At 34.4% G+C, this 26,509-nt stretch overlaps 2 long non-coding RNA genes across 2 annotated transcripts in view; one reads left to right on the forward strand and one right to left on the reverse strand.

Annotated features, from left to right (window-relative positions):
• Positions 1-12,839, forward strand: part of LOC121041654 (uncharacterized) — a 58,691-nt gene extending 45,852 nt beyond the window's left edge. Inside the window, exon 3 of the long non-coding RNA XR_005795804.1 lies at positions 12,795-12,839. This is a non-coding gene — a long non-coding RNA (uncharacterized LOC121041654). The remainder of the gene's footprint in view (positions 1-12,794) is intronic.
• Positions 1-26,509, reverse strand: part of LOC121041653 (uncharacterized) — a 346,158-nt gene that overhangs the window by 271,861 nt on the left and 47,788 nt on the right. The window lies entirely within an intron of this gene.

The raw sequence follows: 26,509 nt of genomic DNA on the forward strand, positions 1-26,509 counted from the left end.
CCAGCTAGCTCTGGCATAGGGGTATCTCCATTGAAGAAAACTAAAACCCCACAACCCAAATGACCACAAAGATGATGTCTAACTTACCTATCAAGATCCTTAAACTGTTGCACCCTAAACTGCCTGTATAAATTTGCATCAAGCCAATACTTTAATATTTGAGAATAACTACTTATAATAAGAAGTGGACAAGTATTGACTTCAGCTGTACCTCCCAGCGTCCCAGCTGAACAGAGCCCATCAACCAATAGTGTCCATCTTAGAAAATCAAGGGGCTTTCCCGTTAAATTTCTGTATTGAATTTTCCAGTTGGCTTGCACAGTAATCTAGCTACAGTAGGATGTATTAAGAATTACACATAAGCCATCTTGACCTGCAAGGAAGAAAACTAAGGTAATGCTATCACCTATTATAAGTCCAATCAATGAGGCTGATCTGGATGCCTTCCAGGGTCAAAGAAGGTACAAATCATTCTGTTTTCCAGAGAAAGGCAAGATACTGCCTGTTCCTCAGAGAAAGTAAAATTCTACAGGCATATGTGCTGTCCCTGAAAAGAGAGTGTTGGAGTGTTGCTTATAATTACCCCAACCAAAGTGGTTCCTACATCAGTGAAGAGATTTACAGGTTGACAATACTTCCAATGTGGTCTCCTGACTGGCTGGTAGGCCTTAGCATTTCAAACTGGTTCCAACACAAGAATCTAGTCCTTATTTTACAGGGACCACTTGAGGGTAATCAATCTAATCTGCACTGTCAGTTCATCCTACCAGGGAGCTGACAGTTGTTTGCCTGACACAATGACTAGAGGTTGGGAAAATCATGTGGAAGTGTTTTGTGTGGGTGGTGAAGAAAATGGGACCTTCCCTGCTATTTCCAACAGACTTCTCAAGAAGGTTAAGAGAAATGGTGATCAAAGCATGGTTGGCGCTGTCTCCTGGGGGATGGCAGACACAGCAGTTATAGTGCAGGCACTTGGGGCAATTGCCTCACCAGGAAATTTCCTTGGAGAAGAAAACTTTTGGGAAGTTCTGAAAGAGAGATATTATTAATGCCTCTCCTTCTCTCTTGCTTCCAGTGTTCCTTACAACAGCCTCACTCCACCTCCCCTCATGGTGCTGGGTTGTTTCTTTTCCTCCAACACCAAAAATGGGCAAGTCCTATTCTAGTAGCTGTATCTTCACCTTTTCGACAATCACGCCCTACTTGTACCTGTTACCCAAAAGGGTCACTAAGAATGAAAAGAGGGATATAATGAAAAATTTTTAGAAGATCCTAAGTATAAGTCTATGTTATCAATTAGAAAAGAAAATAGGCATGCCTGGGTGGTTCAGTCATGCCTGACTCTTGATTTCAGCTTACAGGGTTGTGGGTTTGAGCCCTGTGCTGGGCTCCACAATGAGCATGGAGCCTGCTTAAGATTCTTTCTCTCTTTCTCTCTCTCTCTCTCCCTCTCTCCCTCTCCCTAGCTAACACATGCGTGCGCACACACACACACATGCTCCCTCTCTAAAAAAAAAAAAATATATATATATACATGTACATATATATATATAGAGAGAGAGATACATTATAGATAGACATTATAGATATACACATTATATATATACACATTATATATATATATATATATATACACACACACATTATATATATACATACACACACATTTAATGACACCAGGACATGTTGACAACATAAGATAAGTGGAAATAAAAAGATCCAAAGAGTTTATTTAGTTGAATCCTAAATTGTTTAATGTTTATTTTTTTAAGTTTGTTTATTTTGAGAGAGAGAGAGAGAGAGAGAGAGAGAGAGAGAGAGAGATAGAGAGAATACAAGTGGGAAAGGGGTAGACAGAGGGAGACAGAATCCCAAGCAGGCTCCACACTGTCAGTGCAGAACCCATGGAGCTCAAACTCATGAACTGTGAGATCACGACCTAAGTCTAAATCAAGAGGCAGACACTTAACAAACTGAGCCACCCAGGCACCCCTAATTTAAACCTAATTTAGAAAAAGTTAAAACTCATAACCAAAAGGCTGAAAAATATATTAAAATTTAATGACAGTAATTTATGACTTAATTTTGTAGCTTTAAAGATCCACATTTTTATTCTTTTAGCATATGTGTTATATATGCTATATATGTGTTTTAGTCAAGAGGGAAATACAATAAATGCTATTCTAAAATTCAAATTAAATCAGGAGAAAGTTGTATAACTTCCCACAAACAATATAAAAAGAAATCTATTTTAATTCCTTTCTCACAGCTTCTATCTTTACTTTTAATGCATCTCTCTCGTCCTTCTTTTGTTGTTGTTGTTGTTTAATTCCTCTAACATTTTGGGATCATTATTTCCCCTAATAAGCATATGCCAAGATAAGATTAGACATATAAGAGATTAACTGAAAGAAACACCTGCAAAGAATGAACAGGGTAGCCAGGGAGAGCCTCCCGAATGACAGGAAGGTTTGACAACTAAGAAAGGAGAGAACAGGAAGGGGTACTAACCAAGTAGCAACATTTATACCAAGTGGGAACAGGTGAAGACTGGAGCCCGGTTTTAAGGACATTCTAGCTGCTAGAGTAGGTGTATCAGCCAATGTTGTCCATTAGAGGATGCCTCCCCCACTCTTGCAGGAATGGACATCAATGCTTCCCTGCCTCCTAGGCTCAGTAACTGACTGGGAACAGTTAAGAGAAAAGCCCAGCCCCTGTGAAAACTCAGAGGTGGATTCAGGGAGGCCTTAATGGTAGGCCCTGGTCACCTATATACTCTCTTCAGTAGAATTTTGGGTGGCACACTTTATTATTGTACCTTTGTGAACTGTCTACTCTTAAAATTAGAGAAAAACAAACTTTAGTACATTTCTTTTATCAGTGAATTTGTTAGTGGAAAGGATCTTTGGAGTTAGACCTAAAGCTGATCCCAGTTTTGCCACTTACATACTGAATGATATTAAACAACTCATGTAAACTCTCAATTTGCTCAAGAAAACTCTTTACTACAATAGTATGGTAGAAACTTTCTATATAGTTTCTCAAGTAGGGGATGCTTTTGTATAAACTCCCCACATGTGCAGCCATGCTTATGTTATGTGAGCCTGTTCAACTGGCCATATCTGAAAGCACATGGGGTGAATATCTGATTTACACTGTGTCAATTAAGACCTTTCTTGCAGGAATTTGGGATTGGGTCACACATGTCAGTGTCTAATAACGCTTGAACTTGGAGGAAAAACACATTTATAACCAATGTTGTCCGTGAAGTGTGGTCAACTTTCATTGTGTGCACATCAAATCACACACATAGAAAGAGAGCAGACTGTATCTGAGTACAAGAGGCTAAAGCAAGAGATAATTAGGAAGAGATACAAAGAGACATAGGAATTGAGAATACCTGCCTTGGTGCCTGATTTTCACATTTCCTGGTATCAGTCCTGATGACATTTCCCTTGGGTCCTAGGGCATACGTCCTTGTTCTTATAATAAATTCCCTTTTATACATAAGTTAGTTTAAATGGATTTCTGTTGCTTTTTACTGAAAGAGCTTTTAATCAAATAGACAGAGTCCTGATTAATAGATGCTTTTCAGAATAAATGCATTTCCTTTAACCTTAGCTTTCCTGGAGTCAGCTATTTTCCAAAACTCATTTTTCCATTTTTCTTGAACTTTCATTTAGCTGGCTCTGGCCAGATTATATTAACTGATTATAGCAATGTTTGGAGACAAGAGCTATACCCTTATGTACATAGCCCTTACTGGAGCTAACTGTGAAGCAGAATAAAAGAAAAACTAATATGTACACTTGAGATCATATCATTAGCCAATGAATTCCAGCAACTTAGCAAAAAGAACCATCAGCCTCAGGTCTCCTTGCTCAGTGTTAGTGTAATGGTTATCTGAGGAATTTGACTTCAGAAATGACCTAATCAGTTCAAAAACATCCTCTATTCATCAAGGGTTATTTAATTAGATATGTTCTTATTGATGACTGAATATTGTTTCCTTCAACTTTAGAAAATGCCAATGAAGTCATGATGACATCGTGAATCATGTAACTCTAGATGACTGTAATTAGGTCAATGCAATATTGCCAATATAGCATGACAAATGGAGCCATCAACCAGTGAATAAACGTGCATCAATCATATACAGAGCTGAAACTACTATCCCCAAATCACCAGAAGATGATGTGTGTTAGCTTCTAGTAGTGGAGATAGCTTTGTGCCCTTTCAGTGTGACCAGATCCATCTTTTGCCAAAGAGACTGCTAGGAATAAACAAGACTGCTGAACAGAGCAAAATTAACTGGTCTATCCACAGACTATTCTCTAGTATAAACCCTGTTCCCACTGTTTCATAATTATCTTCATTTTTTTTCAAGTTATGAGAAATCCCTACCTTTTAATGAGGCATCTTGGATACGGAAGAAGTCTGCATGTATCCATCCACTCAGTTAGAAATAGCCTTACCCATCCCTGGGTTTGCAAACCAACTCATTGATTTATTTTAGCCCTCATCACAGGCTGCCTCATATTTGAACTAATTGTATGTTTCTCCCTGATTATGTGCTTTTGAAAATCTACTCCTGTCTTACTCATCTTTGCAGCCTCCACAGAATCTACCAGTGCTTACACATTGTAGGTAATCAATTAAAAAATATAAGTGACTAATAATATTGATATCCCTTTAAGAGAAGGAATTTAAGCACTTGGAACTTTGGGGGTTATTAGTTAGGAGATTCTTGCTGCTTATAGAAATAAGGCCCAGTTAATCTTTTAAAATCACAGAACTTTGGGGTGCATGAGTGGCTCAGTCAGTTGAACATCTGACTCTTCATTTTGGCTGAGGTCATGATCCCGGGGTTGTGGGATTGAGCTCTGAGTGAGGTTCTGTGCTAAGCATGGAGCCTTGTTAAGATTCTCTCTCTCTCCCTCTGCCCATTCCCCTGGCATGCATGTGTACATGTGTGCTCTCTCTCTCTCTCTCTCCCACACACACACACGCAAATATATATACACACACACACACACACACACACACACACACACACACACCCCTTGAGATAATGGGAATATATATATATGTATGTATGTGTATACATACATACATATATATATATATATATATATATATATATATACACATACATATATATATTCATATACCTTGCGATAATGGGAAGGATCTGTTTAAATATCACAGGAGAGGAAGTTATACCATAGCTTTAATAGCTTTTGAATGCTCAGAATCTGATCATAGTAATTTTAGTTTGATAATTCAGAGAATGGGAGATATTTGCTTCTCAGAGTTAAATGAACCATTTGAAAAATACAATTCCATGTATGAAACATTTGATAATATTAAAATATCCTGATATTTACAGAGAAAGGACACTTAACAGTGACAAATTTCCTTTCTCCATGTCTGAAATACTTTAAATTATACTTATCTTATTATTATACATTCATAAAAATAAAATTATAATTGAAAACACACATTGATTGTATAAAGTTAGAGAAATTACATAGTAAGAAAACAAATATTACCAATATTCCACCTATCACTTAAATTTTACTGGATTTCCAATAGTATGTTTTCTTTTTACATATATAAATTTTACATAATTGATAATGTACTGTAATTATAGATCTTGCATTTTTACTTAAAATTTTAATGTGAAACATTATCCATGATTCCAAAAAAATCTTTGAAATTATTTTTACCAATGAGTATGTAACATTCTATTACATGGATACACTATATATTTTTAAAAATTTCTCTATTATTTGGCAACTTTTTTATTATAAATGTTTTCCATTATCTTCTTTATAATTTTTAAATATTTATTTAATGTAAGCAACATTACTAGTTGAAATGACAAGGCCATTTCAAGGGTTCTCAACATAATTCACCAACTTGCTTCTGAGAAAAATCAAAACTTTCCTCCCCTAAATAATCATACACATTTCATTATTCTATGTGCTTTGGCTGCTCTGAGAAAATATTTGTATTTTAAATTTACTTATGTTTGCTAATGGTGGTTTTTACATTATTTATGTCATATATGCTGGAAATTAATAAAGAGCCAAAAAATCTGTAGTGACTCAGATCCTGATTCCATTTAGCCAATACCCTCTCTTTATCAAGTTCTACCATTTTATCAATTTTGGTCGTAAAAAGAAAACACAAAAAAGTTGCCCTGATCATGTTTTGCTTTCTTTTTTAAATAAAATACTGTGAATATTTGGTATTCATTCATTTATTTTTTACTATGTTTATGTTTTCAGTAAACTTATTTGAAAAAAAAGGCTTTATATTTATTCCCTAGTAGATAACAATAATGGTGATGATGGATATATAATAAAAAATGAACAATTACAATGTTCTTTCTTTGTGCTAGACTCATAGTAAGCCTTCACATTCATTACTGGATTTGATCCAAGGTGAAAAAAAAAATGTAATTCTTTACTGTAAAATTTTAAGCACTATAGTTTTGGTTCAGGTCTAAAACTATATCTGAAAAGTACATATTCTCCCCTTTAGTCAAATCGTGATGGAATCAAGACTGTAATCTTCTACTCATCAATTGTTAGTAGCATCTTTTGGAAGTATATGTGGGCTATAAGAACACGTGATTTAAAGCTGCTCATTTAGAAGATTATTAGATAAAAATAAAAGGTGGGGATTTTTAGACAAGATTGACTTGGAGACAATACAGAAATAATCATAAACTATGTTACATGAAGAACACTTTTATCGGATTTGTGTCTCCTCTGCATATTATAACATCTGTATCTTACAGCCATAAATGTTTTTGCTAGGTTATATTGCTAGCAGTTCCACTTACAATGTCTGAACTTCAAAATTTTCAATTTTTCTCTCATGGAATTTAATATTAATCTGTATCTAATTGCTCTTTTGTGGATCAACTGCACTAAATCCAATGAATGCAAATTTAAGTAGGTAGCTGGTAAATCTTTGTAAAGCAGAAAGGTATCAGGGAATTATGGTACAAATGCTTCTGTGTAAGTTAGCACCTTTTCTCTACTCCTAGAAATCGTATAAAAATTCACCCAGGGACAGAGAATCAGAAAACTCCATTTTTCAGGGAAACTTTGAAACATAGCTATCTATATACTATAAATACATATCTGACTATATATCATCTATAGACTAGTAATACATAGAAGAATAAACAATGCACAAAAGCCATCATGAAGAAATTAAGAGATGATGAGCACAGGTTAATCCTGTGGTAGAATGCTTCAGAAAACAACAGAAAACATTTTCATGTTGAGGGACTTACTTTAGAGTGAGGGACTTACTTTGTATTGCAGAAGTTTATCCCTTCATTATAATAATAAAGGCAAGAACCAGATTTGAGAAGCTGACAGGAATTTCATTTCAGTGAGAAAGGTAGTGTTAGGGAACCAGGCTGGAAGGCTGGCAAAAAAACCAAGCGGCACTTGGAGATCTTGGTGGATCAGAGATTTATTTAACATTGGCGGGCTCAGAGGAGACCATTTCTCCAAAGATCTGAGCACTGAATGCAAGTGAGAGAGTAATTTATAGGTTTCAGCCTCCATATTTGTGTTTGGGGCAGGGGGTGGGTTTTGTAAGTGGCAAACAGGGCAAGAAGAACAGGGCAAACAGGGAAGAGGGGTTTCTAAGCCAGAGACCAGAGCATGTTTTAGTTCTGTGGGCCATCTTATGATGTATTCATTTTCCCAAGAGTTGAGGGAGAGAGTTTACATAGAATCTTCCTATATATTACTGTTCGAGAAATACATAATTTGTTCAATGATGAGTAATAAAAAGTAAACTGGGATAACATTAACACAAAGATACTGTAAGGAAAAAGGATGTAACAGCAAAACAGAATTCAAAAGAAAGTTTACACAGGAGGTTATACTTTTATAGTCTTTCAGACTTTACCTCCAAAAGGATTATTCCTTCTTTACTACCACATGAACAAAAAAAGCTTCCTTCAAATACGGCTCTTTTTTCATAACCTATAAATAAACAGTGTAACACTAAAAAAGAAAATCAAAACAATGTAACAATATAGGGGTGCCTCGGTGGCTCAGTCAGTTAAGCATCCGACTCTTGATTGTGGCTCAGGTCATGATCTCATAGTTCAAGAGATGGAATTCCACGTTGGGCTCTGCATTGACAGCACAGAGCCTGCTTGGGATTCTCTCTCTGTCTCCCTCTCTCTCTGCCCCTCCCCTGTTGGTGCTTTCTCCCTCTCTCGCAAAATAAATAAATAAACTTTAAAAAAGCAAAGTAACAATATAAATATTTAAAGATAATATTTTTAAAGCTTTTCTGAAAGAAAAAAAAAAAGATTGACCATTAAATGGAAAGTGAGGAACATAAAAGGCCATGTCAGGAAAAATCAACACAAAACATTTAACAACAAGACATATCCTAGTAAACTTAATGAATGTAAAGGAATAAAAAGAAATCTTCAGTTAATTAAGTAAAGAGTTCAAGTCACTTCTTAGGGGAAAAATTATCAAACAGGCTTCAGATTTCCCCACAGCAACATTCAATACCAGAATATAATAGGGAGATAACTATAAAATACCTGAATAAAGAAAGTCTGAACCAAGGATTTGGCATTCAGACAACCCAACATTCAAGCAGAAAAGCTAAAGAAAAACTGGTTCACTTTGCTGCAAGTCAGGGAATGTTGTTCTTAGGAGTTCTTCCTTGAGGAACATTATTGAAGAATGAACTTCATAAAACTAATAAATGACTTTGAAAATTACCAGAAAAGGATTAGCAGTATGCATAAACTCAATTAAACTTAGAATAAATTGTAAAATAAATGTGAAAATTAGAATGAAGAGAGTGGAATAATAAATCATATAAAAGAAGTTTACACATAATTTATAGTACCAAGGTGAATACTAAAAAAGGCAATAATATAAATAAACATTGGTTGACAAGAGATTTAAGAAAGAAAAGCTTGTAAATGTTATCACCCATTACAACAGAGACAATAGCTACAGTCTAAAGAAATATGTTAATTGCCACTTAACAATATATTATAAAAATCTTTTCATATCACCTAGAGAGAATCTAGAGCTGTTTTTATTGGTTGTATTCTTGTTTCTGAATATATAATGATTCTTTTAGATATGCCATATTATCGGGATATAGGTTTTCCCCAAATGTTAATATTACAAGAAATTGTGCTGCTGATGGGGTTTTAGAATGGTGGGGGTCCGGAACTGACAGCCTAGAAAGAATTCTTGAGACACCTTTGCTGCAAAAAAGGTGACTTTATTGAAGTACAGGAACAGGGGCAAGGACCTTGGGCAAGAAGAGCTGCCCTGGGTTTCAGCAGAAGTGACTGATTATATACTATGGAGTTGGCGGAGGTAAAGGAAAAAGGGAGGCCTCCAAAAGGACTTTCATATGCTAAAGAGGGCTCCTAAGCTACTGGAGGACTTGTTATTGTCAAGCTAAGGTTGTTTTCCATCTAGTAAGGCATTAACATTAAGACAATATGGGGGCGCCTGGGTGGCGCAGTCGGTTAAGCGTCCGACTTCAGCCAGGTCATGATCTCGCGGTCTGTGAGTTCGAGCCCCGCATCTGGCTCTGGGCTGATGGCTCAGAGCCTGGAGCCTGTTTCGGATTCTGTGTCTCCCTCTCTCTCTGCCCCTCGCCCGTTCATGCTCTGTCTCTCTCTGTCCCAAAAATAAATAAACGTTGGAAAAAAAAATTAAAAAAAAAAAAAACACAATATGGAGTTCCTGGAGAAATATTATAGTCTGTATTTGCCTCAAGTATTTGTCAATGGGCAACAGGTTATAAAGAAATTTAATTTTATCTGCCATTTCCTTCTTGTCTTAGTTCCCCACATCACTATGGAGGGGAGGGTGATACTGGATCTCCAGGAAACTGACTCTATAGGTTTCTGGAGATTAGGCTACTGATAAGAATGTCTATTTCTTATAATTTACTAATATTTGTAACCTGATGGAGACTCAAGTCCTGCATGACTTTGTTCTCTAATCAGTTAACCATTTGTTTTCTCCTTCTCTAAGCTTTAGGGCAGCTAGGAATGCTTGAGGAATATGCATTGAGGAATGCTTGAGGAACACATAATCCATCTAGGTGTGTGTTGGGGGGTGTTTGCTAGCTTGTGCTTTGCCCCCAGTTTGCCTTAATGCTCCCTCATTACTATGAACTGTTAACATGTTTGTGTATTTGCATGATTTTTTTTTATTAAAAAATTGTTTTAATCTTTACTTTTGACAGAAAGAAACAGAGAGTGGGAGCAGGAGAGGAACAGAGAGGGAGACACAGAATCCAAAGCAGGCTCCAGGCTCTGAGCTGTCAGCACAGAGCCTGACACAGGGCTCAAACTCACGAACTCTGAGATCATGACCGGAGCGAAAGTCAGCCGCTTAACCAACTGAGCCACCCAGGTGCCCCTTGTGTGATTACTTTTTAAGTTAAACTCCTAGTAATGGAATACTAGGGGTCAACAGACTAATTTAGCAAATTTTGGAACTATCTTTTGAAACAAGGAATGGTGATAATTATTTCTCTTGATCCTTGCCAACACTAGAGATCATTGTTGTTTTCTCTCTTTACAGAATTTCTGAGCAGGGGATATGTCATATTTAAATTTAAAATTATTTCATTATGCAAAAACCAAGCAAATTCATTATAGATTGTCTACTTGAATTTATTCATTTTTCAAAACAACTGTTTATTCCTTTTGCCCACATCCCAGGAGGGAGGACAGGAGGGAGGTAAACAGGATGAAGTTTGCATTATTTTCACATTGATCTGCAAATGATCGTCTATTGAGACAATTCTGTATCATGTTTCTCGTAAACACTGCCCCCTTCAAAATTTTTATTTATACCATTGTTAAAACCATAAATAAATTTGTGCTAAAATCTATTTTTCTTTTTTTCCCAGTAGCTTCTGCCTTTGTGTCATACTCAGAAAAAAATTTTTTGATCCTAATTTTATATCAACTTCTTTTGGTATCTTAATTCTCTAGATTTTCTATAGCGTCTGCGATTTTTTTGGCCTATTTTTCTTTTCTGCTTTCTCTAATTTTAACCGAAAATTTTGTCTAATTCCATTCTCTCTCCTCTTTTAGCATATCAATTGTACTTCTCTTTCAAATATTTTTGCTGAGTGCTCTAAAGTTTGAAATATACATTTAGGACAAACTTAAGTCCATTTTTTTTCAATATGAGATTATGCATTTGGCTTTTAGTTTTTTTTTTTTTTTTTTGTAATTTGAGCACAGGTGACACACAATGTTACATTAGTTTCAAGTGTACAACATAGTAATTCAAAATTCAAAAACTCTATACATTACTCTACAGTCATCACAAGTATACTACCACCTGTAGTATACCATACAACGCTATTCCTACCATACAATGCTATTACAGTATCATTAACTATATTCCCTACGCTATGCCTTTTGTTCCCATGACTTGTTTATTCCACAACTAGAAGCCTGTATCTCCCTCTCCTCTTCACCCATTTTGCCCAATCCCCCCACCCCCTGGCAACCATCAGTTTGTTTGTTCTCTGTATTTACAGGTTTGATTCTGCTTTTTGTTTTGTTTTTTAGATTCCCCATGTAAGTGAAATCTTATACTATTTGTCTTTCCCTGATATAATACCCTCTGAGGCCTTCCATGTTGTTGTAAATGCAAGATCTCATTCTTTTTATGGGTTTATAATATTCCATCACATATATATATGTATATATACATATATATATGTACACACACACACACACACATATATATATATATATATATATATATATATGTTAAATATTCTTTATCCATTCATCAATCAAGGGGCACTTGGGCTGTTTCCATATTTTGTCTATTGTAAACAAGGCCACAGTAAACATAGGGCATATATCTTTTTGAATTTGTGTTTTCATTTTCTTTGTGTAAATACCCAATAGTGGAATTATAAACATAATATGGTATTTCCATTTTTAATCTTTTCAGGAATCTCCATACTATTTTCCACAGTGTGTGGAGCAATTTACTTTCCCACCAACAATTCATGAGGGTTCCTTTCTCTCCATAGCTTCTCCAACCCTTATTTCTTGTGCTTTTGATTTTAGCCATTGTGACAAGTATGAGGTAATTATCTCATTGTAGTTCTGATTTGTCCATCCCTGACGATTAGTGATTTTGAGCATCTTTTTGTGTGTCTGTTTGCCATTGGTATGTCTTCTTTGAAAAAAAAGTATTCAGCCCCTTTGCCCATGTTTTACTCAGATTACTTTTTATTTATTTATTTTTTTTGGTATTGAGTTATATAAGCTCTTTATGGATTTTGGATATTAACTCCTTATAAGATATGTCCTTGGCAAATATCTTCCCCCACATTCAGTAGGCAGCCTTTTTGTTTTGTTGATGGTTTCTTTCATTGTGCAAAAGCTCTTTATTTTGAAAAGTCCACTTCCAAATAAAACTAACACTTCCTGGTAGCATAGGGTCCTTATAACAAAGTATTCCCAAATCTTCCCTCTAACCCTTATTACATTTGTGATTCATTTCACTTAAACATAATAAGTGATAATCACCTGATTGCTGCTAATATCATTTTAAACAAACTGTTCAAATGTTATATCATTTGCAAATGAAAAAACTTTAAAAACATTGATTTGAACTTTATTTATTGCCTAATACTCTTCCTTTCTTTATGTAGATACAATTTTCTGACCTATATCATCTTCCTTTTTTTAAAATATTTTTTTACGTTTATTTATTTTTCAGAAAGAGAGAGAGCGTGTGCGCAAGTAGGGGAGGGGCAGAGGGAGAGACACAGAATGTGAAGCAGCCTCCAGGCTCTGCAAACCATGCAGGGCTCAAACTCACAAACCATGAGGTCATGACCTGAGATGAAGTCCAATGCTCAACTGACTCAGCCACCCCAGCACCCCTGTTTTGTCTTTTTTAGACTGTATTTGTTGCTTGTGTTGCATTTTCGCATGCCTTGTAATATTTCATTGAGATTCAGACATGACGTATTGGGCAAAAAGAAGCTGAGGTAGACATATATTAAGCATGAAGTTTATGTTTATCAGACTAGGAGTTAGGCTCTGTTTACTGGTCATTGTAGTTCTGGTGTCCGAGGCTAAAATTTCCTCTAGTATCTGGTTTTGGTCTCTCCTTTTGTCTTTGGGTTTCTCTAGAGACTCCTTCTTAAATTGGGTCTGAGGCTTGCAGTTCTTTTGCCTGCAATTCCCTTACAAACTTTTTATTTTTAATTTATTTTTATTTTTTTTTATTTTTAGAGGGGCAAGGGGCAGAGAAAGAAGGAGACAGAGAATCCCAACCAGACTCTATGTTCAGTATGCAGTCTGATGTGGGGCTTGATCCCATGACCCTGGGATCATGACCTGAGCCTAAATCAAGAGTCAGATGCTCAACCAACTAAGCCACCCAGATGCCACGCTGCTAAACTTTTTAATATCTAGCATTTCCTTTCAATGTTTTTCACAGAATTTCAATCTCTTGGCTTATATTACTAATTTGTTCTGACATATTATCTACTTTTCCATTAGTTTCCATAACAAATGTTACAGTTTTTCAAGTTTTCCTGTTTTAGAACTCCATTATCTTTCTCTTATTTCAGTCTGATTCTGATGTTTGCTTTGTTCATTCAGACTGTGTTCTTACCTTGGTTTTTGGTATGTTTTGTAATTTTTTGTTGAAAACTAGCCATGTTGTATTGGGTAACAGGAAGTGAGCTAAACAGGCCTTTAGTATGAGGATTTATAATCTAAGAGATGGGTTGTGTTTATTACTTATAGTTGTATGTACTAGTGATTCAAATTTCCCTTGGGCTCCTGTTTTTGTCCCAGTTTCACAAGTGTTTCTCCATTAATATAGCTCTTTTTCCCTTTAAATGAAACAGCAATTTTGGGGGGGGGGGTGTTGCTGAAGTTACAGAAATGTCCTTCTCCCAGGTGGGATAAATCTCTCATAAAGTATTTTTCCCCAGAGAGTTATAGAGACTACTATGGGCATATTTCATAATGGTCACCCTTTCCCTTACCCTGTTGAAGCCAGGAAGAAATCTACCATGAGAATTTAATAGTTCTCCTAAGGTTAAGGGCCATGAAAACATGGGCTCCCCTTAATTCTTTACCCTCCAAAAATTTCTGTCTCATGCAATTCACACTTCATTTTCAGCAAAATTTCAAAATAAACATTTAAGTGTTCATATCAGTTTGTGACTCCAGTGGCTTGTACTCCAGGAAAGTAGATCTTGGTTGTGACTCTGGATTTGTCTGTGTTTCCAGATTTCAGCATGAAGTTTTGCCTCATCTCCTATACTTCCTGATGAGTCAAAAATGATTGATTTTCAGTGTTTTTAGTTTTTCCTTATTGTAAGGAGAGGGATGACAACTTCCAAACTCTATCTGCTAGAGCTGAAACTGGACATGTCCACTTGATTTTATATTATACATAGATTATAATACCATCCAGCCTTCAAATGGTGAGATCTATTCCACAGCCACCTCTTCTTTTTCAGGTAATGACAGAACTCAGGGCTAAACAAGAGGACACACCTTCTACAGTCCTGTAGCTAATTGTACTGGATCTGAATAATTTTCTTGTCCTTTGTCCTTCTCACACACTGTCTCCCTTGACTTCCCATGGGTAGCCATGGGATTTACTGCGGTTTAGTGAGATCTACAAATAATTTTCTTTTTTTTTTTAAATTTTGTTTAACGTTTATTTTTGAGACAGAGAGAGACAGAGCATGAACGGGGGAGGGTCAGAGAGAGGGAGACACAGAATCTGAAACAGGCTTCAGGCTCTGAGCTGTCAGCACAGAGCCCGACGCGGGGCTCGAACTCACGGACCGCGAGATCATGACCTGAGCCGAAGTCAGCCGCTTAACCGACTGAGCCACCCAGGCGCCCCTACAAATAATTTTCAATACTAATCTAGAGCAATCTATTTGTCTAGCAATATTCACATTGGCCTGCTGTTTGTTTGGCAGCTCAAGTCTTTTTTACTTTAATGCTAAGGTATTCAATTCTTTTCAAATTAAACATTTTAAAAACTAATAAATGTGATACAGTTCCTCCCTTCAAAAAGTTTGCTGTTACTGCATTTGTATCTTACATCCTAAGGCTGTTAGCAATTCCCTAACACAGGTTCTGAGAAGTCTCAAAATACCCCAAAAGTTGGGTAATTTAATTTCAATAATTTCACAGTTTAGAATATCTGACCTTTTGTTCTCCAAGACTTTCTTTCATGTCTAAGAATCCAGACCTTTTCTATTCACAATTGGTGTAGTACAAAAGCAGAATCCGTTTTAGCTTAGTTCTCTTCAGCTTTAGGACTTAGTGTTAGGCATAACTATAATTATGGATTTGAAAATTAGTAGAGATGAGATTCTGAAAGTTGTAAAATAAAGGCATTCTCTCAGAAACATAGTCTTTTGCCACGTGAAACTCCACACTTTCCACAACTGAAAAGATTTCCAAGAATATGTCCCCTGTTAATAAAGAATTAAAACTTAACATTTTAAAACTCTGATTGTATCTAAGTGTGATAATAATTATTTAAAGCCAGAAAATAATCTTTTAAAAAGTGGGCAGCATGATTTTTTTGATCATCCTAGGATATGGTTTACCAAGTCCACCTAAGTATTATTTAATTTTCTAGGAGAATATATCTATTCAACTTTGCTATATGTTAATTCATTATAGCTGAGAAATTGTGAAGTTATACTTACTTGTAGATTTCATCTGAGTGTAAAAGATAACCCCAAATGTTACAGTTTTATTTCTATGACTTTAATCAATTTTTATCTAACTTGCAACCTCTGAAAATTTATCCTAACATTCCTCCTCCCCCTCCCTCTTCTTCTTCTTTCCCCTCCTCCTCCTTCTCCTTCTCCTTCTTCCTCTTTTCTTAAACCAACACTCTGTCAGTGCTTTCCGTGTTCTAGGCCTTCAAGTATTGGTTCTGAGGAGAGGATGCTGTGTTTCTGGGATTCCCGGAACAAGCTAAGATTCTAGTGAAGGTCCATTCTAAATATTCCTCTTCCCACTCTGCCTCACTCTCTGAGCAAGCATATCTTCACAGCCTCTTGTTGCTGGAGTATCTCTCCTTTGTTGCCTGTAAGATGGCCCAACTTGATCCTCTTCCATGAGGTCCATCTATTTCCATGAGGGAATTTATGCAGTAGCTAACACCCACTTTTAGTAAACAATATTTGTAAAGGACTACATAAACCTGTATTCCCCATATGCTACTCGAACCAGGTTAATTGTCTACTTCCCTGATAAATTAATGACTTTAATAACTTATTTAACATGTTTCTATAATTTTACAAGATTCACATCCTTAAGGTTTTGAAAGTTATACTTTGAAACATGTAAGGAAGAGTATTGCTAAATAGCTCCTATTTGACCATTATATGTCTCAATCCCTTCATTGTTGTGTTTTTTTTTTTTCCTTTTGTTCTCATTCTCATTTCTACCATTATATTCTATTTACTTGGGGATAATTAGGAGTAGAGGACCTTTATTCTTTGTTATATATTGGATGAAACTGTAGATTCACATTCATTTTTAGGTAATGGATAAAATAAGGTATATTTTACAATTTTCAGAAAATAAGATAGAGTGTATATTCAGTTTAATTTCACCAAATGAAGTCAGAATATTTCAATGCATGATAGTGGTTTATTTTTTGTTTACTTGCTTGGCATATTTGGGCATAAATACATAAATTTTACTGAATCATATTCTAACTTTATAAATTTTCCAAAAGTCTGAACACGAATACACCTTACTTAAATATAGTAATACTGTTTTTAAAACAGAGAAACATATTTCCCATATTTCTTCCTACTTAGGCTGGAAATTTCAAGTTATGGTATCAATTCCAAATGCAGACTAGGAAAATGCCAAAAATAGCAAAGAGGACTTTAAAATTTTTATTATAGTGCTTGAAACTCCCATCTGAATATAACATTCTTCAGTAGAATGTCAGTATCATTTTGATATTCTAACATATCAGTGATTTTTTTTATATTCTGAAAATTGCTATGAATGTATAATATTAATTTTTTTTAAAGATCTTAAAATTCATATGTTGACAAAGCTACAATAGAAAATGATTGCTAGACATTTCATCTTAACCAAAAGGATAAAGGAGCTTATTAAATGACCAAAAATATGAAACTTGGAAACCTGTTCTCCAGTCCACCTCCATATTGTCTCATATCCCATCTCTAGTGAGATATGCTGGGAACTTAACCCGTTCACACCACAGGACTATCCTGAAGCTTAAAATAAAAGACAAAAGTATCTTGTAGTGATGAAATTGCCTTTCTATGAATGATTTTCTTAATACCTATGGTTTCTTGCTGTTACTCTGTATTTATTATTTAGACCTCTGAATTTTCTAGTGATTTGGTTTATGCTCATAACCATTTGGGTTGGTTTGTGTTTATGACTGGAAACTTTCCTTAAACTCCAACATCTAACCTCTAACTAGCCTATGTTCTCCATACCTTGACATCAATTTCTAATTCTTGCCTAAAGTGATATTCATGGTCTTGAACTGAGAAAAGACCTACAGATTGCCTTTTGGTGGATGATAGTTTCACCAGTCACTCTCAAGAGTAGCTGAGCTTTTGATATTCTTATTCTACCCAAAGTCTGATTCTGCACTAGAAAAGTTATTTCTTTGATATGTCTTTCCAAGTCCACACTACTGGAGGTGTAAGTTGTCTTCTACTAAGTTTACCTACAAGGAGTTTTTATTTTAAGCATACCATCATCAAAAGAGAGGGAACAGATTAGAAGAAGCAAAATAAGATTAGTACATAATTGCCATCAATCAAAACCTAGTGTTTGCTGCTTTGTACTAAGTAACATCTCTCTTTAAATGAGAACTCTGTTGCTTGGATAAATGTAGTGCAGTCTGGCTTCCTTATTGAGCATCAAAAAATACCTTTCATAAAGGAAGGAGGAGTATATCAAGCTTGTAAAGAACACAAAAACATATGGCATCAAGACTGGATGAATAGCTAAAGAAAGTGTGGTTTATATACACAATGGAATACTATTTGGCAATGAGAAAGAATGGAACATGGTCTTTTGTAGCAATGTGGATGGAACTGGAGAGTGTTATGCTAAGTGACATAAGTCATAGAGAGAAAGACAGATACCATACATTTCACTCTGATGTGGATACTGAGAAACTTATCAGAAGACCATGGGGGAGGGGAAGGAAAAAAAAAGTTAGAGATGGAGGGAGCCAAACCATAAGAGACTCTTGAAAAGTGAGAATAAACTGAGGGTTGATGGGGGGTGGGAGGGAGGGGACAGTGGGGGATGGGCATTGAGGAGGGCACCTGTTGGGATGAGCACTGGGTGTTGTATGGAAACCAATTTGACAATAAATTTCATATTAAAAAAATAAAAATAAATAAATAAATAAAAAGACTGGATTCAAATATTGACTTGCTACCTCCTGTGTGATTGACTTAGGCCAAGTTACTTAAATTTTCTGAAGTAGTAAAAAGCATTTTATATCTCATATGCCTATAATGCAAATTAAATGTAATAATGTATGTAAGATTGTTACTAAGTGCTCAATCAATGATATATAATATTATTGTTATTCTGGCAAAAACCAATTATTATCCATATTTCACTAACCTAAATGCTCAGAATGAGTAGCACAATCTATAACAGTAAAGGCAGCCATTCAGGATGAGTAATCGTGCTTCATTCTCAAGATGACCCTCTTGAGGAGACAAAACCAAATGTCCCATTTGCCATATCCACAAATACAACCTTGCGAGAAAATATGAAAGAGTTTTATGACCAGCATATGGGAGTGATTGATTTATTTTTCATCAGGGAATGAAGAGTTCCACAAGATAAATTTTCTAAATAAAGAGCAAGTTATCAAGGAAAACTCAATTTTTTTTAACTCTGATGGCTGATATTTAGAATATTATTTACTGCATGGTACAGTAACACTGTCGCAAATATTTTTGGATACATATCCAGAAAATATTCCTCAATTCTTATTTGATATAAGAATTTAGATTTTGTGAATCATGATAATTCTAGATAAATTATGACAATAACACAACCTTTGGAGGAGATTAGTTTAAGAATGTGTTTATGGCCTAGTCTAGTCAACAAATCAAAGACCTGTAAGGGTAGGGGCATCTGGGAAATTGTTCTTCACACCAAAGAACATATGACCAAAGAAAACAGTTCTTTCAGTCTCTGAATATTCTTAAGTCTGGATGTAATTAATTTTTGGTAGTGTTAGAGTGAATTAGCAAAAATGAAGGGAGTCAGGTCAAGGACAAGCTGAGACACTGAGGGTAAGAGAGTAGGGAGAGAAGCTTCTTGTGCTGGAAACCTCTAGTTGCATGCATAATATCCATTCTTCCCTACTAATAGGACTCTGATTTCATTGGAATCATCAGTGTAATGAACTAAAAAAATCCTACATTTTCCAGCATCCCTTACAGATGTGAGACTGTGCTATATTTTGTGGCAAGTGAGGTGTAAGTAGAAGGGTTGAATGGGTGAGGCATCCAGGAAAACTTTTTAACAGGGAAACAGATCCACATGTAATGTACCCTTTTATTTCGACTTGTTCCTTTTCCTGACTGGATAAGTTATGCAATACTTGAGATAGAGAAGCCATTTTACAGCAAGAAACATCATAATGGGAATAAAATACAACCTTTATCTTGCTGAAGCCATTATGTTTTGGTGTTTCTATCATTAGAGAGAAAAGCATTTCCAACTAATATTCCACTGACTAAGCCAGACGTAAAGGTATCCTCCATCAGTATTTCTTACGTGAGGTAAAAGCGTCTCATCAACTTTACACAAATTTGGCTTACAAATAAAATTATCCTAATGACACACTCTAATAAAAGCTATCAAAAGCACATAGGGTTAATTGTTCTACACTTCACTGTTCTAGGCTGCTATCTGTTATATCAGATATATATACATATATGAATATTGATTTATTTTTCATCAAGGAATGAAGAGTTCCACAGAGGTAAATTTTCTAAATAAAGAAGCAAGTTATCAAGAAAAGTCAATTTGTTTGATCTCTGAGGATTGATATTTAAAATATTAATTACTGCAGGGTATAGTAACACTATATGTATATGTGTATACGTATGTGTGTGTGCATGTAACTGTATAAATATTTATATAGCTGTATAAATATATTTTGAAAAGATTTTGAATATAGTTGTCATACAATATTATATTAGTTCCAGGTGTGCAACTTGGTCATATATCTATATCTATATCTATATCTGTATCTATATAGAGAGAAGGAGAGATACACACATCACATCTTCCTTATCCAGTCACCTATTGATGGACTTCCATATTTTGGCTATTGTAAATAATGCTTCAATAAGCATAGGGTGCATATATCTTTTCAAATTAGTGTTTTTACTTCCTTTGGGTAAATAGCCACTCATGGAATTATTGAATCATATGGTATTTTTTAAATTTTTGAGGAACATCCAGAGTGTCTTCCACGATGGCTATACCAATTTGCATTCCCACCAGTACTGCATGAGGATTCCTTTTTCTCCACATTCTCACCAACACTTGTTATATCTTGTCTTTTTTATTTTAGCCATTCTGACAGTATGAGTTGATATCTCATTGTTTATTTTTATTGACATATAATTGACATATAACATTATATTAGTTTCAGGTACAATGATTGCATATTTGTGTATACTGTGAAATGATCACAATAAGTCTATTTGGCATCTGTTACCATACATAGTTATAAAATATTTTTTCTTGTGATAATAACTTACAAGATTCAATCTCTTAGCAACTTTCAAATATACAACACAGTATTATTAACTGTAGTCACCATGCTATATATTATATACCTGTGACTTCTTTATTTTATAACCAGAAGTTTATACTTTTGACCCCCTTCATCCACTTGTTTAAATTTATTTATTTATTTATTTTGAGAGTGACAGAGAGCATGAGCAGGGGAGGGGCAGAGAGAGAAGGAGAGAGAGAATACCAAGCAGGCTCTGTGCTGTCAGCACATTCTGTTCTCTGTGTCTATGAGCTTATCATTTTTTCTTTTTTAGATGCTACATATAAGTCAGATCATATGATATTTGTCTTTCTCTGACTTATTTCACTAAACATAGTGTCCTCAAAGTCATTATGTTGTCACGAATGGCAAGATTTCATTCTTTATTATGGCTGAATAATACTGCACTGTGTGTGTGTGTGTGTGTGTGTGTGTGTGTGTGTGTGTGTATTTATATATTTTCCCCATCCATTTTATTTATCTATTCTTCCATCAGTGGATACTAATGTTGCTTCCATCTCTTCACCATTGTAAATAATGATGCAATGAACATGAGAGTGCATACATCTTTTCAAATCAGTGTTTTTGTTATTTTCAGATAAATACCCGTAGGCGGAAATGGTGGATCATATTGTAGTTATAATTTTTATACTTTTTAGAAACTATATACTGTTTTCATCGTGAGTGAACCCATTTACAATCCCACCAACAGTACACAAGGTTTTCTTTTTCTTTATATCCATGCCAATACTTGTTATCTCTTGTCTTCTTGATAATAGTCATTTTAACAGTTGTATAGTGATATCTCATTGTGGTTTTGATATACATTTCCATGATGATTATATATGTGAGCACCTTTTCATGTACCTGTTGGCAATCTGTATGCCTGTTTCAGAATAATGTATGTTCAGGTCCTCTGCCCATTTTTTAATCAGATGGGTTGCTTTTCTGCTATTGATTTATATGAGTATTTTATTATTTTATTTTATTTTATTTTATTTTATTTTATTTTATTTTATTTTATTTTAGAACATGGAAAAAAATTTATGCAGCTTAGTCATTCCAGCAAATTCTAATCTGGAATACTCAATATTGTAGAAATAATTTCCATGTTTTATTTTAAGTCATATCATCTTACAATTTTCTCGAAGTTCTTGAAGATTAGTGTGGTATATAATGATATTGTATAGATTTAAGTGATATTCTTTTATTTTTTCAAATTTTTTCAAGTTTTTATATAAATTCCATTGGTTAACATACAGTATAATAATCAAGGGAAACAAAAGCAAAAATAAACTATTGGGACTTCATCATGATAAAAGTCTGCACAGCAAAGAAAAAAATCAACAAAACTAAAAGGCAGCCTGTGGAATGGGAGAAGATATTTGCAAATGACATATCTGATAAAGTTAGTATACAAAATCTATAAAGAACATATAAAACTCAGTACTTGAAATACAAATCATCAAGAAAATACAAATCAAAACTACATTGAGATATTCATTCATAATAGCTAAAATTAACAACATAGGAAACAACAGGTGTTGGCAAGAATGGGATGTGGAGAAAGCAGAACCCTCTTACACTGTTGGTGGGAATGCAAACTGGTATAGCCACTGTGGAAAACAGTATGGAGTTTCCTTAAAAGTAAAAAATAGAACTACTCTATGATTTAGCAATTGCACTTCTAGATGTTTACAGAAGCATACAAAAATACAGATTCAAAGGGACACATGTTTATAGAAGTATAATTAACAATACCCATACTGTGTACAGAGCCCAATGTCCATTGACTGATGAGTGGATAAAGATTATGTGTGTGTGTGTGTGTATGTGTATATATACATAAACATATATATATATACACACACACACACATACATATGTGTGTATATATACATATACATGTGTATATACATATGTATACACACACACACACACACACACATACACAATGGATTAGTATTCAGCCATCAGAAAAATGAAGTTTTGCCATGTGCCATGATGTGGATAGAGCTACAGTGTATTATACTAAGCAAAATAAGTCACTCAGAAAAAGACAAATACCAAATGATTTCACTCATGTGCGATTTAAGAAACAGAATAGATGAACATATGAGTTCTTTATACTTTTAGATATTAACTCCTTATCATATAGATGGTTTATAATTCTCCCATTTCATGGGCTGCCTTTTCATTTTGTTTATGTTTTCTTTTTTGTTGTTGTGTGCTGTTGATGTTGATGATGGCTTCCTTTGCTGTGCAGAAGCATTTTAGTTTGATGTAATATCACTTATTTAGTTTTGCTTTTGACACCTTGGCTTTGGATGTCAATTGCAAAAAAAAAATCATTGCCAAGATCAATGTCAAGGGGCTTAGCACCTATGTTTTCGTCTAAGAGATTTATGGTTTCAGGTCTTATATTCAAATATTTCAATCATTTTGAGTTTATTTTTGTTAATAGTATAAGATACTGGTTTGGTTTCATTCTTTTGCATGTAGTGGCCCAGTTTTCCCAACACCACGTATTGAAGAGACTGGACTGTCTTTTTCTCATTGTATGTTCTTACCTCATTTGTTGTAGACTATATGAACACACGTTTATTTCTGGGCTCTCTCTTTGGTTCCATTCATCTATGTGTGTTGGTACCATATTGTTCTGATTACCATAGCTTTGTAGTATGGCTGAAAATCAGGACTGTGATTTTCAAGATCACTTTGGCTATTTGGGGTCATTTATGATTCCATACAAATTTTATTATTTTTTATTCCATTTCTGTGCAAAATGACATTGGTATTTTGATAGGGATTTACTGAATCTGTACATTGCTTTGTATAGTATGAATATTTTAACAATATTTGTTCTTCCAATTTGTGAGCAGTGAATATCTTTCCATTCATTTATGTTTTTTTAAACTTCTTTCATTAATGTCTTATGTTCTTCAGGGTATAGCTCTTTCACCTTTTTACTTACATTTATTCCAAGGTATTTTATTCTTTTTGATGTACTTGTCAATGTGATTGTTTTCTTAATTTCTTTCTTTCATAGTTTATTATTATATAGAAACATATTTTTTTAGAAACAGAATTTTGAATATTGACTTTGTATCCTACAATTTAACTGAATTTATTGATTACTTCTAACAGTTTTTTTGTGGAGCCTTTAGTGTTTTCTATATAATATATAATATCATATCAGCTGAAAATAGTTGATAGTTTTACTCTTTCTTTTTTGATTTGGATTTTTTTATTACTTTTTCTTGCCTGATTGCTTCATCTAGGATTGAAATACAAGTTGAATAAAAATGGTGAGTGGGCATCCTTGTCTTGTTTCTGATCTTGAAGAAGAACTTCAACTTTTAACCACCAAATCTGATGGTAGCTGTGGGCTTCTCTTGGCCTTTATTTTGTTGAGAATTTTTATTGTTGATGTATGTTAAACTTTGTCAAATGCTTTTTGTGCATCTCTAATGAGATGATCATATAGTTTTTACCCTTCATTTTGTTGAAGTCATGTATCTCATTGATTGATTTTTGGCTATTAAACCATCCTTGCATGTGTGGAATAAATCCCACTTGATAAAGGTGTATGATCCTTTTAATGCGGTGTTGAATTCAGTTTGCTAATTTTTTTTTTTTTTTGAGGATCATTAAATTTGTGTTCTTCAGGGATATTGGCTTGTCATGTCTTTTCTTCTAGCATCCTTGTCTGATTTTCATATTAGGGTAATGCTGGCCTGGTAAAATGAATTTGAAAGAGTTTTTTTTGGAAGAGTTTGGGAAGTATGAGTATTCATTCTTCTTTCATTGTTTGGTAGACTTCACCAGTAAAGCCATGCACTGACATCAAACCCCAATAAAGTGGTTTTACAAAACAAGCAAAAATTCTGAACAGATACCTCATCAAAGAAACTAAACAAATGGCAAATAAGAATACAAAAAAATTGTTTAATATCATATGTCATTAGGAAATCAAAAATTAAAACAATAATGTGATACTATTACACACATTTTAGGATAGATAAAAAGCAAAACACTGACAACTTTATATGCTGTAGAGGATGTATAGCAACAGGAACTTTCATCCATTGTTGGTGGACACACAAAATGGTATAGCCATGTTGAATGAAGTTTGGCATTTTCTTGCAAAGCTAAATAGGCTTACCATATACTCTAGTAATTGTGTTCCTAAATATTTATCCAAATGAGTTGAAACCTTATGTCTATAAAAATACCTGCACACAATTTTCTATAGCAGATATATTCCTAATTGCTCAATGCTGTAAACAACCAAGACGTTCTTTAAAAGTTAAATGGATAAACACACCGTTGAATCCATGAAATAAAATATTATTCAGGAATAAAAGGAAATAAGCTATCAGTCTACCAAAAGAGGTAGAGAAAACTTCAATCCATTGTACTAAGTGAAAGAAGCTAGTCAGAAAAAGATACACACTGTATGAGTTCAACTGTGTAGAATTCTGGAAAATGCTAAATGCTAAAACTGTAGAGATATAAAGATAAGTGGTTTCCAGGGTTCTATGGTATGAGGAGAGAGATTAATAGTGGAGTAAGGGGTGTTTTTAGGACAGTGAAACTATTCTATATGACACCATCTATATTCTTTTTTTTTAATTTTTTTTAACATTTATTTATTTTTGAGACAGAGAGAGACAGAGCATGAATGGGGGAGGGTCAGAGAGAGGGAGACACAGAATCTGAAACAGGCTCCAGGCTCTGAGCTGTCAGCACAGAGCCCGACGCGGGGCTCGAACTCAAGGACCGCAAAATCATGACCTGAGCTGAAGTCGGCCGCTTAACTGACTGAGCCACCCAGGCGCCCCCCATCTATATTCTTTATAATGGTGGCTACAAGATATTAGGCATTTGCCAAAACTCATGGTACTGTACACCATGAAAAGTAAATCCTAATGTAAACTACAGACTTTAGTTAATAATAATGTACAAATATTGGCTCATCAATTCTAACAAATACAACATATTAATGCAAGGCATTAATAATAGGGGAAATTCTCAGCACAAAGAGAGAAGGTACATGGGAAATATTGTTATCTGCTCAGTTTTTTTCTAAACCTAAGACCTCTGAAACCTAAAGTCTACTAATTTTTAAAAAAAGATTTGAAAAACCCGAGACACTGTACCAGGAAAATGTTAAAAAGTAAAAAAAAATGCTATAAAATATCAGCTATTTGTTAATCTGCTTTCCCTGCCCATATTAGAAGCCACTGATTATAAACAAAAATTATGGTTGGCAGTGTGAAGAACATTGTAGAAATTAATATATTTATATATTTATAAATTATATATAACATATATTATTATATACTATTATATCATATATAATACATTATATTATTGTATATGATATAATATATATATTAATATATTATATATATATACACACACACAAAGAACGAGCCATAAAAAGGATGAGACCATGTTATTTGCAACAATATGGATGGACCTAGAGGGTATTATGCTAAGTGAAATAAATCAGATTGAGAAAGACAAGTACCATATGATTTCAACAATATGTGGAACCAAAAAAAAAAAAAAAAAAGAATAAACCATCAGAAAACAGAATCAAAGAA

The sequence above is a fragment of the Herpailurus yagouaroundi genome, unplaced genomic scaffold (assembly GCF_014898765.1).
Source record: "Herpailurus yagouaroundi ecotype Mexico unplaced genomic scaffold, PumYag 184, whole genome shotgun sequence".
NCBI lineage: Eukaryota > Metazoa > Chordata > Mammalia > Carnivora > Felidae > Herpailurus > Herpailurus yagouaroundi.